This window comes from Nicotiana attenuata, unplaced genomic scaffold (genome assembly GCF_001879085.1).
Source record: "Nicotiana attenuata strain UT unplaced genomic scaffold, NIATTr2, whole genome shotgun sequence".
Lineage (NCBI taxonomy): Eukaryota > Viridiplantae > Streptophyta > Magnoliopsida > Solanales > Solanaceae > Nicotiana > Nicotiana attenuata.
In genome coordinates this window covers 62,095-74,478 of record NW_017674996.1, presented here as the reverse complement: position 1 = coordinate 74,478, position 12,384 = coordinate 62,095, and the positions used below count along the sequence as shown (strand labels likewise).

The window sequence follows — 12,384 nt, the reverse complement described above, 5'->3', positions numbered from 1 at the left end:
ACATAATGACGAGAGCAAATCCAAGCACCACAAATCCGAACATAATGAACACTCTCACAAGTGAATTAATAATTATATTGACGACTGAAGACTTGATTCGGTACTAACATAGACAATCAATTCAAAACCCAATTTCAGGTCCAACAACTTCAGCACTTAATTAAGTGAAATTACTGTAAAGTAGGCATCTATGGAACTTGAAGATAAAATGAACATGCTCTTGTGCTAAAACTTTACATCGAATCCAGGAGATAAACAGCTCAACTTCCATATAAATTCTAATTCTAAACACATTCATATAATGATCGTTCACATATCAGAACACTGAAAACATCATGAAATACCCTTATTATATAGTCATGCTTCCGCCTTTCTATCGTGGATTCTGATGCTGAAACTGCTACTTGACCAATTAAGATGGTGTGAAGGTGTGTGTTTTCTTCTCAACGAGTAACGCAATTTATCAGTAGAGTTTTTCGCGGACGATATCAAAATGAATGCGCTGATCTACCAAATTGGATGGAAGCACGGCTTGCACAAACTGTCCAGAAAGATCTTAACCAGACATAGTGATGCCATATGGACCTCCTCACGAGCGACAAGAGCGAAAGTTTTAGGTCACAACTCGGTGTGGAGCATAATTGGATACACACTCACACCCAGAACTCTAGTCGGGTACGTGGACTTACATAGCATTCCGCAGACTGGCACTAGGATCAGAAATGAGGGTGCAGGGAAGACACTGAGAAAATTAAAATATAAAATCAGACGACGTCTAATCGAAAATGAGCAGAAACATCAAACAAAACAGAGCGGGGTGAAATATGAGATACAGGGGATCGAGTCAGACGCCTCTTGAGCATTAACCGGAAAGCGTTCCGTGCGCATGGTAACTGTTCATGCGCTTTTTCAGTACACAAATTCTGTAGAAAAGTGTGGATGTCATCAGAACGTCTGTCAAGGTATATGCGCATGTGAAAAAAATGAGAAAGTTACGAATGAAACTCCGAGTGGTGAAAGGAGCAGGGGGAAAAGCCCGTTGGGGAGAAGGAAACGCAAAGGGACCCGCCGAGGAAAGAAACGAAGCAAGTGTGTAGAAGCGGGGCAGGGGCAACACAACCAGATCCAACCATATATTCCAGACCTGCTTAGAGCCCTGTATGGCCGGCAGTGTGGTAGTATAATTGTAATTGTGTTTCTGGTGTTGCTACGCCACGTGCAAGAGATAAGAGGAAAGATAGCGCGTAACACATGAGAACCAAAAGGAAACCAAACTAGAGGAATCAAACCCAAGCACGTGCTTTTACTAATAGACCCGACTAAAATCTAAACGAGCTACAAAAGAAGACTAATACATCTTAGCTAATATTACAATAACTAACCAGCTCATGGCCAGTGTTGTCACAAGCACAGCTTCCAGAATTAATCGGTTGAGGAGTAGATTGACGAAGGAGGACACACACACACACAAAGTGTGATTCCGAACCAAGAATCACTCGTAAAACCAGGAAAGGAGCGTCGGAACAGGGCCCATCACAGTTACTAATACAAACCCAATTCCACTGACTTTCAGGCAAAGGTTCTCTGAAAACGTGAAGAAAAATTTAACCAACGACAAAAACTTTCACAACTCGAGCACACAATCCACGATAGGACTAGTTCTTATCAAATCTCTACTATCTGACGTAAGCTGCTCTTGGCTCAATAATCTCCTCCTCCGAGATTTTCTGTCTCCAACTCCAACTACTCACCAGCATAACCAACTCCTGCGGTCCTCTTCAGCTCTCAATCTTGGGCAAGGGCATGGATGACCTTCAGAGCCACTTCCAGTGATAACAATATCTAATATTACAAGGCTGAGCACAAAAGCCTAATCACCCTGCAAAGACCTTAAGCCTGAAGCAATCCCCGGCACCTGCCTGGCAGAAATTAGGTTAGTTCTTGCCCAGTATTCTCTGAGCATTTTAATATGAAGCCACTATGATGTGTGTGAAAGTGAGTCCCTATATAGAATATTCGCATAAGATATACTACTCACTAGTTCAATAGTTCGTGAGAATCCAATTCTTACTATTCATATTGCCACCAAAAGGTACTCCTACTGAGAAGAGAATTAATGTTTGAACATAATACTGTAATTTAGCAATCATAACAGTGCCCAAATCCTCCCCGAAAATCTTTTGACCACTCGGTAATTATGACATGCTTATTCACCTCGTCCAAGCGTGGCTCTAGGAAGCTTCCTCATGAGTTGGACTCTTATAAGAAAGTAGCTTTTGTTCCTCATCCTGGGTAAAAAAATCAGCCATTTAAGAGCCTTACAATGTTATATCACCATCGTTGAGTCAAAGTCGAGCAACCCCAGAGGCCTTATAAACCAGAATAGTCTCTTTACGCCTCCCTGAAGCCTCCCCACGTGACGTGATTGAGTTATGGGGTCAAGAGCTCACAACTATTGATTTAGGATATGGTGCATAAGGTGAGAGAGCCTAAACCACGCATCTCATCACAGAAGGGGACCCAGTGATCTTGAAGTGAATCCGTAGTGACATCAAGCCTGGTAAAGCCTAAACAGTACTGAAGCGCCTCACAACCTCCCAACCACACGAAGAAGGCAGGTCTCATAGAGAGTACAGCAGAGCAGACTAACTGGGTAGTGCGGGAGAGAAAAAAGCAGAACAATTAAACAATCACAATGTTCACAAATACTATACGGATTAGATCTCAAAGAAAGGGATGAATCTAGCTATCTAAATATTAAGGGGCTAATACACGCAAAAAAAGAAAGCGCGCTAGAAAATTATGAGTAAAAAGATTTCTTATAAAACTTGTACGACCATACATGTAAAGAGACCCTCTGAAACTGGTGAAGCAATGAAAGAGCGGGAACTCAAAGGCACACCTGATATACATTTGAGTGAGGTTATGACAGACTAGAGCAACGAGAACCCACAAGCGAATCAACATATATATATATATATATATATATATATATATATATATATATATATATATATATATATATATATATATATATATATATTAAGAGCTATATTTATTGGATAGCTGTACTCTTGGAGTTTCCTGTAGTTGGTACATCTGTCATTCTCACTCTAGAAACAAGACACTTGGAATTTACTAAGTTTATTCTACAACATTCACCATAGGTTCGAGCTAAACACTAGGAGGTATGCCTTCATAAAGACAGTCCACTGGGAGAAACAATTCTGGAGTGCTACAACTGTGGATGTCGGAATGTCTTTCTTCTTGGTTTCATCTCTGCCAAGACAGAGAGTGTTTGTTCTCCTCTGTAGGGAACCATGTCTAAGTGTTAACGCATTGAAGGATATGAATTGGGATCTGAGTCAGTGGTGCCCCCTTATCGATGACAGGTGTTTCTTGCAGTGGCTCGTTAAGGTTTGGGTTACGCTTTTTTGTTTCCCCTTGTGGTGCTTTATGAGTTTTGCTCCCCTCCTGTTTCTATAATCTGTTGCCTGCTGCAGGTCCCGTCAGAGCAAGAACAGTTGCGGGCACGCCAAATTAGTGCTCAACAAGTAAACAAAATTGAAGAATTGTGGAAGACAAATCCTGACGCTACCCTGGAAGATCTTGAGAAGCCAGCTGTGGATGATGAACCTCAGCCTGTTGGATTGAAGTATGAAGATGCCTATCAGGTGTCTAGTAGAGATTGCTATCCTATTTTGTTAAGCTTTTGATGTATAGTGAATGCTCTGTAATATTTGCCCTGGATTGTATACATTAACTTCTGTGGTTGACATTTAACTAAATCCGGCTTATCCTTCTAATGTAGTATCAAAACATATTTGCACCGCTGATCAATCTTGAAGCTGACTATGATAAGGCATGTCAGCCATTTAGATGATATTACTTGCTGAATTTTGAGTACATTATATTGCTTCTTTTTCTTGGCTTTTTGTTTCATCCTAAAATGTTATTTGTTTTCCTTTAGTGGATATTTACCTTGTATTTTTCTTTTCAATAGTGTAGGGCTTCCTTTCCTTTCGTTGGTGTAGTACTAGTAAAGTTGCATGTTAGTATGGTCTATGCAATAGTCTGAAGTGATAACTAACCTTACATTTGCTCCTAAATCCGTGTAGTCTCTAAATTATGAGATACTTCTTTCTTTCGTTTTTTGCTTGAATTCTGTAGCCGATCAATCTAACACACTGTTTCCTTTTGGGAAAGATGCGTTCTTTCCGTGTCAAATAACCTGCTGATAGTGTTTTTTCTCCGTCTTGTATAATTTTTCTTTTGTTAAGGTTTAATACTGCTTAACTGACGAAGCTTTCGGATTTTATTTCTATTTGGTAGATGATGAAAGAGTCTCAAAGTAAAGATGACATCACTATTCGATGGGATATTGGTCTCAACAAGAAGCGTGTTGCATATTTTGTTTTCGCGAAGGTATAAGTTATCCTCATAAAAGTTGTCTCTATTGACTCTCATCAAGCATGAGATTCTTGTGATGTCACATTTCTGTCATAGCCGATTCTTTCTTGAGGTGGGATTTCTTTTGTGTCTTGACTCACCTGGACTGAACATAGGGTGCTGTTCTTTTAGGAAGACAATGAGTTACGTCTTGTACCTGGTGATGAGCTACGATTGCGTTATTCAGGGGATGCAGCTCATCCAGCTTGGCAGTCAGTGGGCCATGTGGTATGGACCTTTGTCTTGATCTCACTCTTTTTAGAAGGGAAAAGATATTGAGTCTCCTTAAGGCTGTAAACACCCTTAACACATACACGATGACTTAGTCAGAAGGAGAAGTGCATTCTTCTGCATTTATATTTGCGTCTTTTAGCCCTTTTTTGACTAAGACACTCTCTGGTGAATGGTTTCGTCCATATTCAGATAAAATTAACTGCTCAAGAAGAGGTTGCCCTTGAGCTTCGTGCCAGTCAGGTACATTAGTTTTAGGATTTTCTTTTTAAATTTTCTTGTCATCCTTTCCTGACTAACCCAAATGTTACTTCGCATTATGTGTTCTTATTCGTCGCACTGTTCCTGTCTTGCAGGGAGTTCCGGTTGATGTGACCCATGGGTTCAGTGTTGATTTTGTTTGGAAGAGTACGAGCTTTGATAGGATGCAGACTGCAATGAAAACTTTTGCAGTGGACGAGACAAGTGTCAGTGGGTGAGTGACATCTTTTTCCTCTTATTTGTGTTATTCTGCTCAAATTTGTACTTTTACATCTCGCATTCTTAAATAGATACATCTCATAGTTGCTTTCTGACTTGTGAGTATTCATATACTGTGATTTATGCGTTTATGTTGAAAGAATTGAGTGTTCCTGCTTTACTTTGCTGTTGCTGAATGTTAAGATAATTCACCTTGCTTTGCTGTCCAGTCTTGTTGTGTAGCTGTTTTTTCCATACTTGTGGAATTTTAGCAAATAACTTTGCTTGTGTCAGCCAGATTATAACTTTCTAATGAGAATACTTATATTTGATTCGTTGATTCTACCATTCAGGTATATTTACCATCACCTGTTAGGTCATGAAGTTGAGATGCAGATGGTCCGGAATACACTTCCTCGCCGTTTTGGTGCTCCTGGTCTTCCAGAGATTAACGCGTCTCAGGTTGGCGGTTCTCTCTTTCTTTGAACGTATAGCTGCTTCTATTCTTGTTTCTCAAACAGCAGTTTTATCTATCTAGTTTCGATATCCATCTTGCTTCTACCCGTTTTCCAATATTTTTGGTATGTACTTTGGGCAACTGGAATTGTTGCAAGTGCACTCCTTAGAAAAAGAGGTTATGGGATTTATTTTAGACATGTGCACACTTGTGCATAGATATAGCTGCACATGGTCATGTTGCCTGACTTTTGAGATTTTGCTTTTGAAAATTTTAGCTTCTTGCTTCGTGAATGTCTCCATGTGGAACTACGCATTGGCAGAATTCTATATCCAATTTGCTGGCGGTCTTGTTTGTTCCCGCTTCTTATGGATTTTCCCTCCCCTCAGCTGTTAGTTAATTGGCGTGAAGGTGGTGCCTGAAATCCACTTACTCCAACCCCCAAAAATAAAAAAGGAAAAGAAATGCTCGCCTCATCACATCTCCAATGTCTTATTATACATGTTTGTATTGTAGGTTTTTGCTGTAGTAAGTGTTCTCCAGAAGCCCGTCAGTTTAATTCAGGGTCCACCTGGTACGGGGAAAACTGTCACCTCGGCTGCCATCGTGTATCATATGGCCAAGCAAGGCCAGGGTCAGTAAGTTTAATTGGTATACAAGTTGATTTAGTCTTCAATGTTAAACTCTTGATTTTGATCATGTTCCCCGTTGTTTCTTTGACTTTCTCATCAGGTTTTGGTCTGTGCACCCAGTAACGCCGCTGTGGACCAATTAGCAGAGAAAATAAGTGCTACTGGTCTGAAGGTGAGGCACTAGCATTTGTGTGTGTATCCCCCTCTGCTGGATAGCTTTCATTGAACTATCCTAACCTAAGTTGCTCCGACACGGCAGTTTAGGTGCGGCACCCGTGTCGACACGACACTAGTATGGGTGTGGGTATGGGATCCTTTGGTCAAACAATTTTGGGTACTTTGACCACAACGAACGGAAAAATTATTTCAGATGAGACACAATCTGATTCTCGAAATCAGAACCAAAACTAGGGTAAATTAGAAGAAAATAGCTTATCTTATCTAGGAAATCAATCCTTTACTTATCTACAACTTGAGAATAAAAAAGAAATCCACACTTTACAAGCTATACGTAAGTGTTCCACCAAATTTCTCATAATTTAGAGATATTTTTTATTTTTTTGAATTATTTTTAGCTGGATCCCCACACCCGTACCCGTACTTGGATCCATATTCTGAAATCTTAGAATTTACATCTTGAAGGATCTGACGTCTAGATCCGTACCTGTGTCGGATTTCCGCACCCGTGTCCGAGCAACTTAGAATTCCTAACAGTTCCAGTCACTATTTTTGCTTGGTTATCAACACCTGTTTCTTTGGCACTCATTGTTGTATAATGGAAGTATCCTACTGAATCTTAGACTGTTCTTCCTTGCCTTTTTGACATAACATATTCCCTTTCCCCCGCCTCTGTCCCCTTTCCTTATGTTGACTGGTTAGAAGGAGTGCTTTTCCATAATCTGAAGGCATCTTGCTGATTGTTACATAACCACACAACTAAAGGAAAAAAGGAAAGGGCAGCCCGGTGCACAAGGAAAGAGAAACAGAACTTAAAAAGTATTGGAATGTGGGAATCACAGAAAATGAGCAGAAACGTAATCGTATATATGATATTTCAGCTTTTTTCCTCTGAATTCTTTTCTCTCAGGTTGTCAGGCTCTGTGCTAAGTCAAGAGAAGCTGTCAGTTCTCCTGTTGAGCATTTAACCCTTCATTATCAGGTTAGTTCTTGCTAATTTTCAAACTTGTATGAATAAGTTTCCTTTCAGTGCATGTATATCTTTTTCTCTCCTTTCATTCTATAATCCTTTGTCCATGTAGGTTCGTCATCTCGACACATCCGAGAAGAGTGAACTTCACAAGTTACAGCAATTGAAGGATGAACAAGGTTGGTGTTCCCTTCTAGTTTGTTTATGCTTCATGGATATTGGTGTTTCAATTTGTGTAAGGATTTGTTAGCTTGAAGTCTTTGGTTTTCTATGATCATACTCGATCCTTTATTAGCAGCATTGCTAAATGTGTGCGCATTATCCAAATTCATTTGATTTATCGATGTTCAGGAGAACTCTCCAGCAGTGATGAGAAGAAATATATTGGTCTGAAGCGGGCAACAGAGAGGGAGATAGCTCAAAGGCTGATGTGATTTGTTGCACTTGTGTTGGTGCTGGAGATCCTAGATTGGCGAATTTTAGATTCCGTCAGGTTGGTTCACCTTAGAATAAGATGTTGAGGATCTTTAGGTCTTTTTTCATTTTTTTATCCATTTATTTGTGCCTCATTTTTGTGTGTTTTTCTATTCATCTGGTTGTTTCCTTGCTGGTTTCGATATCTCTGCTATGTGACCTCATGTTAGGTGCTCATTGATGAGTCCACTCAAGCAGCTGAACCTGAATGCCTTATTCCTTTGGTTCTTGGAGCCAAGCAGGTAACTACTGCAATATATTTCATATTAAGGTTAACTTTATCAAAATATATATATATTTCATATTAAGATATGCTATACTGATGGGCAGATGCTTACTCTAATTTGTGTGCTAGGTTGTCCTTGTTGGTGATCACTGCCAGCTTGGACCTGTCATTATGTGCAAGAAAGCTGCTCGTGCTGGACTTGCTCAATCTCTGTTTGAACGCCTTGTTTTACTGAGAGTGAAGCCAATTAGGTTGCAGGTGATTTTCTGGCCAGTTTTTTTATATTAGCATTTCTGGGATTGATGAGGTTAGATTGAATTGTGTGTTCCAGGTTTTGGCCTTATTCCTCATAATGTTGTGTAGAGATTTAAAGCGCTCACGTGTTTTCTGAAGACTCACCTTTCTTCTTTCTTGTTTTAAAATGTTTTTTGTGAGTGGGATGGTAGGGACACTAGCATTCAAAATTTCTTCAATGGGACACTGTTTCTTCAATATGTGGAGGATAAAAAAAGAAAATATTTCTAGTTTTAAAGGTTTGTGATTTCCCCCCTGCTTCATACCAAATTGTGTTGCGGACTAGCAAGTTGCTATCCTGCTTAAACTTACAACTCAGCTGTTGAGTTTCTATGCTATTCAATTGTAGCCTTCTTCATTTGCCCGACAAAAACAGTCATAGTTAACTCTGCTGCCTTACTTTTTCTATTTTCTTATAAGGTGAAGATTTTATTAAAAACAGTATCAAGATGATATGGTGAAAATACAGAAATATTTGCTGGCTTAAAAACATTAATATCCTAAGCAGTCTAGCATGTTATGTAAATTCTTGACAACACTTCCATCTTTCTAATAGTACAAATAATGCAGACAACTATATTTCACAGACTGCAGCTGCTCCTACTTGCCTTCAAAACACCTCTTATTTTTTTCTTTCCATATAGTCCAAGCTATGCTAAGAGGAATAACTCTCCAGATCTTTAGGGATGCTTCTGGACATGTAGTTTCCCAGCACACTCTACACATTCCTGAATTTCTTAGGACTTGCCCAATGGGTGCCATATTTAGCCTGAACATGGCCCACACCTGCCACGTAGATTCTAAATGCACAAAATTATGGTCCACAGATTCACAAGCTTTCTCACACAAATAACTTCTGCTGCGCATTATCCAACCCCTTCTCATTAAATTTTCTCGAGTCCGGCATGCTTCATGAGATATTAGCCGACCAAAACAGGCCAATTCTATTGGGACTATAGTCTTCCAGATCATCTGCCAATGCCACTTTTGTGCTTGCAGCTGCTGAACAACATCTAGTATTTTATAGAATGAACTGACTGTAAAAGAACCTTTTTACTAGATTTTCAGAGTAGGCTACGTTACTTTTCTTGATTGACTGTTCCTTCCTCTTTGAATTTATTACTGTTAACTTTATTGTCGTGTATGCCGTTCAGGCCCCTCTTTACTGTTTGTTTATACCTTCTCTTCTGCTTCCTCTTTTTTTGCGTAACAACAGGGTTTATATTTTCCTCAAATGATATATAATGTTGGTTCTGCTTTCCATTAAAATGCAATATCAGGTACAATACCGTATGCATCCTGCACTTTCAGAGTTTCCCTCGAATAGCTTTTATGAAGGTACTCTTCAAAATGGTGTAACCATCAACGAGAGGCAATCATTAGGCATTGATTTTCCTTGGCCTGTACCCAACCGTCCCATGTTCTTTTATGTCCAGGTATTCTCTATTGGTCTAGCTGATTTCTTGCTGTCCTTTTTGGAGTGAGAAGAAGTTATGTTTTGTTTCTGTTCTCATTTGATTATCTTAGATATTACTGCTATGGCCATGAAGATACTAAGGGTTAAGTGTTGTAGAAATTAGGTTGACGATTTCTTTTCCGCTTTCTATTTTGTGTATTTGTTGTATGAAGTCATACTCAGTTGTTAATCTCTATAGATGGGACAAGAGGAGATAAGTGCTAGTGGAACTTCCTATCTAAATAGAACAGAAGCGGCCAACGTTGAGAAGATAGTGACTACATTCCTCAAGAGTGGTGTAGTCCCTAGTCAGGTATGGCGTTTAGTTTTTCAACATGCCCTTTGGATGCGGAGGAAGTTGCTGCAAAATTTCTGCAGAATAAAAAGTAGAGATAGGAAGATCATTTTCAAGCATATATTTATTATCTTCCCTTTAAAAGGAAAAGGGAAGTTCAAGAGAAAGCACGCTCCTTCAAAATTAGCAAGACTTAATTTATCAATAAGTTTTTAAAACTTCACTCACCCTTTCCTACTTACCATATGCATAAAAATGGCAGGGAAGTTTGCTTTTCAGTACTGTCCTTTCCTTTTCTCAGAAATCAAAAGTACCTAAGAGTTTAAGTCATTTGTATGTAACTATTTTTACATGTAAATTGCCAGATTGGAGTTATAACACCATATGAGGGTCAACGAGCATACATCGTAAATTACATGTCTAGAATGGTGCTTTAAGGCAGCAGCTTTACAAGGAAATTGAGGTATGGTGTGAATAGAGGGGCTACGTATGGTTCTCCTTAAATTCTTCCTATAAAGTGAGAGTAATTCCTCTCTTCAGGTTGCAAGTGTAGATTCATTTCAAGGAAGGGAAAAAGATTATATCATTTTGTCTTGTGTCAGGAGCAATGAACATCAGGTTGGTATTGATATCCAATAATTATCTGTTCTCACAGACTGTCCATGTTAATTTGATACCATTTTGGTTCAGTATGAATGTGAAAAGGCTAGTTTCACCCTCTTTGATTTGGGTGTGCAAGAGGTGGACTTGAGTTTCTGAATTTTTATTTGGTTGTTCTGGCCATAAAGTCATGTAACCGATAAACATGCTGGCCAATTCTTACCCCTCTTTTCAGTGTCTTATAAGTAACTGCTGACTTATTGTTACTTGCTTGTCCTTTCAGGGTATCAGGTTTCTTAATGATCCTCGCAGGCTTAATGTTGCTCTTACACGTGCTCGTTATGGAATTGTTATTTTAGGAAATCCTAAAGTTTTGAGCAAGCAGCCTCTCTGGAATGGCTTGTTGACACATTACAAGGTAATTTCTTAAATATTTCTGAGAAAAGAATGTTAAGGACCTTTTGTATCGATATTTTATGTTTTGATGTTGGTTTTAAATGCCTATTGCATAATAGGCTGCATTTCACGATTATTCTACGCTAGGTGTTATTGAACTTACCATGTCAAGAAAAAGGTGTTATTGAACTGAAAATTTTGACATTTGGTTCGTTGCGTGTTATATTTGGGCCAATTCTCTTTGGAAGAGGGTGTTGTATTGATGAGTTTGTCTGATGACATCATTGTTGTTTTAAACTTTGGAATCACTTCAATATTTTTCTTTAGTGTATTACGCCTTGAGATACTCATACTTTAACATACCTGTCAGGAGCATGAATGCTTGGTAGAAGGTCCTTTAAATAACTTAAAACAAAGCATGGTTCAGTTTCAGAAGCCAAAAAAGGTACTTATAGGTGGATATGCATTCTTTCTACGTTTGATGTTTGTGCGTGTGTGCCTCAGCAGAATTATGTATCATTGGTTTTGCAGATCTACAATGGCCGCAGGCTTTTCTTTGGTGGTAGGTACCAAGCTTGGGGTGCCAGCCTTTCGGTCAAATTAATTTGAATGAGTCAGTAGTTGTGTCATTTTTTTGGGTGGTCTGTCAAAGCACTTGCAGGTATAGTCAATGAAAGTACTTAACATATTCACATAGCGTTTGCACCGAGTCTCTGGGTGTAGCCAATAGTCATTCCCATTATTCCATAGTCAATGGATTCTGTATTTGCAATTATTGCAAGTCAAATGCTGCTTTTAGCTCGATCGATGCATGCAATTGCATTCTTTTTCAAAGTAATATTTATGCCTAAGTTCAAATGGCGTATATCGATAATATATATGCATTGTCTTGAAATCTTAGGTGCATATCTGACCATTCCCTTCAGCTTCTATCTTTACCAAGGTGGTTATTTGTTAGTATGGTGCATTTGAATGATTCAAAAGCTGTTAGTAGTGGCGATTCACTTCTCTTTGGGCAATGGAGCAAACCGATGGAGTTAAATATAGATCAATTGGTCTTTGTATTGCCTATTGGGCCACAAGTATTACGCATACAACCGACCCCTTAACATGAAATTTGTAGTTCTTTCTTATTTGGTGAAATAAAAAAATAGCCAGATTTACAAGTAATAATTAAAAAATAGCCACAGTTTCAAAACTAATTGAAATTTAGCTACTTTTTCATGTCAAGATAAATTTGAATGAAAATAGTGTTCAAAATTCAAAAA

General features: G+C 38.9%; 1 pseudogene; it reads left to right on the top strand.

Annotated features, from left to right (window-relative positions):
* The first annotated feature begins 886 nt into the window (after positions 1-886).
* LOC109219553 lies at positions 887-11,977 on the top strand (annotated as a pseudogene).
* The last annotated feature ends 407 nt before the right edge of the window (positions 11,978-12,384 follow it).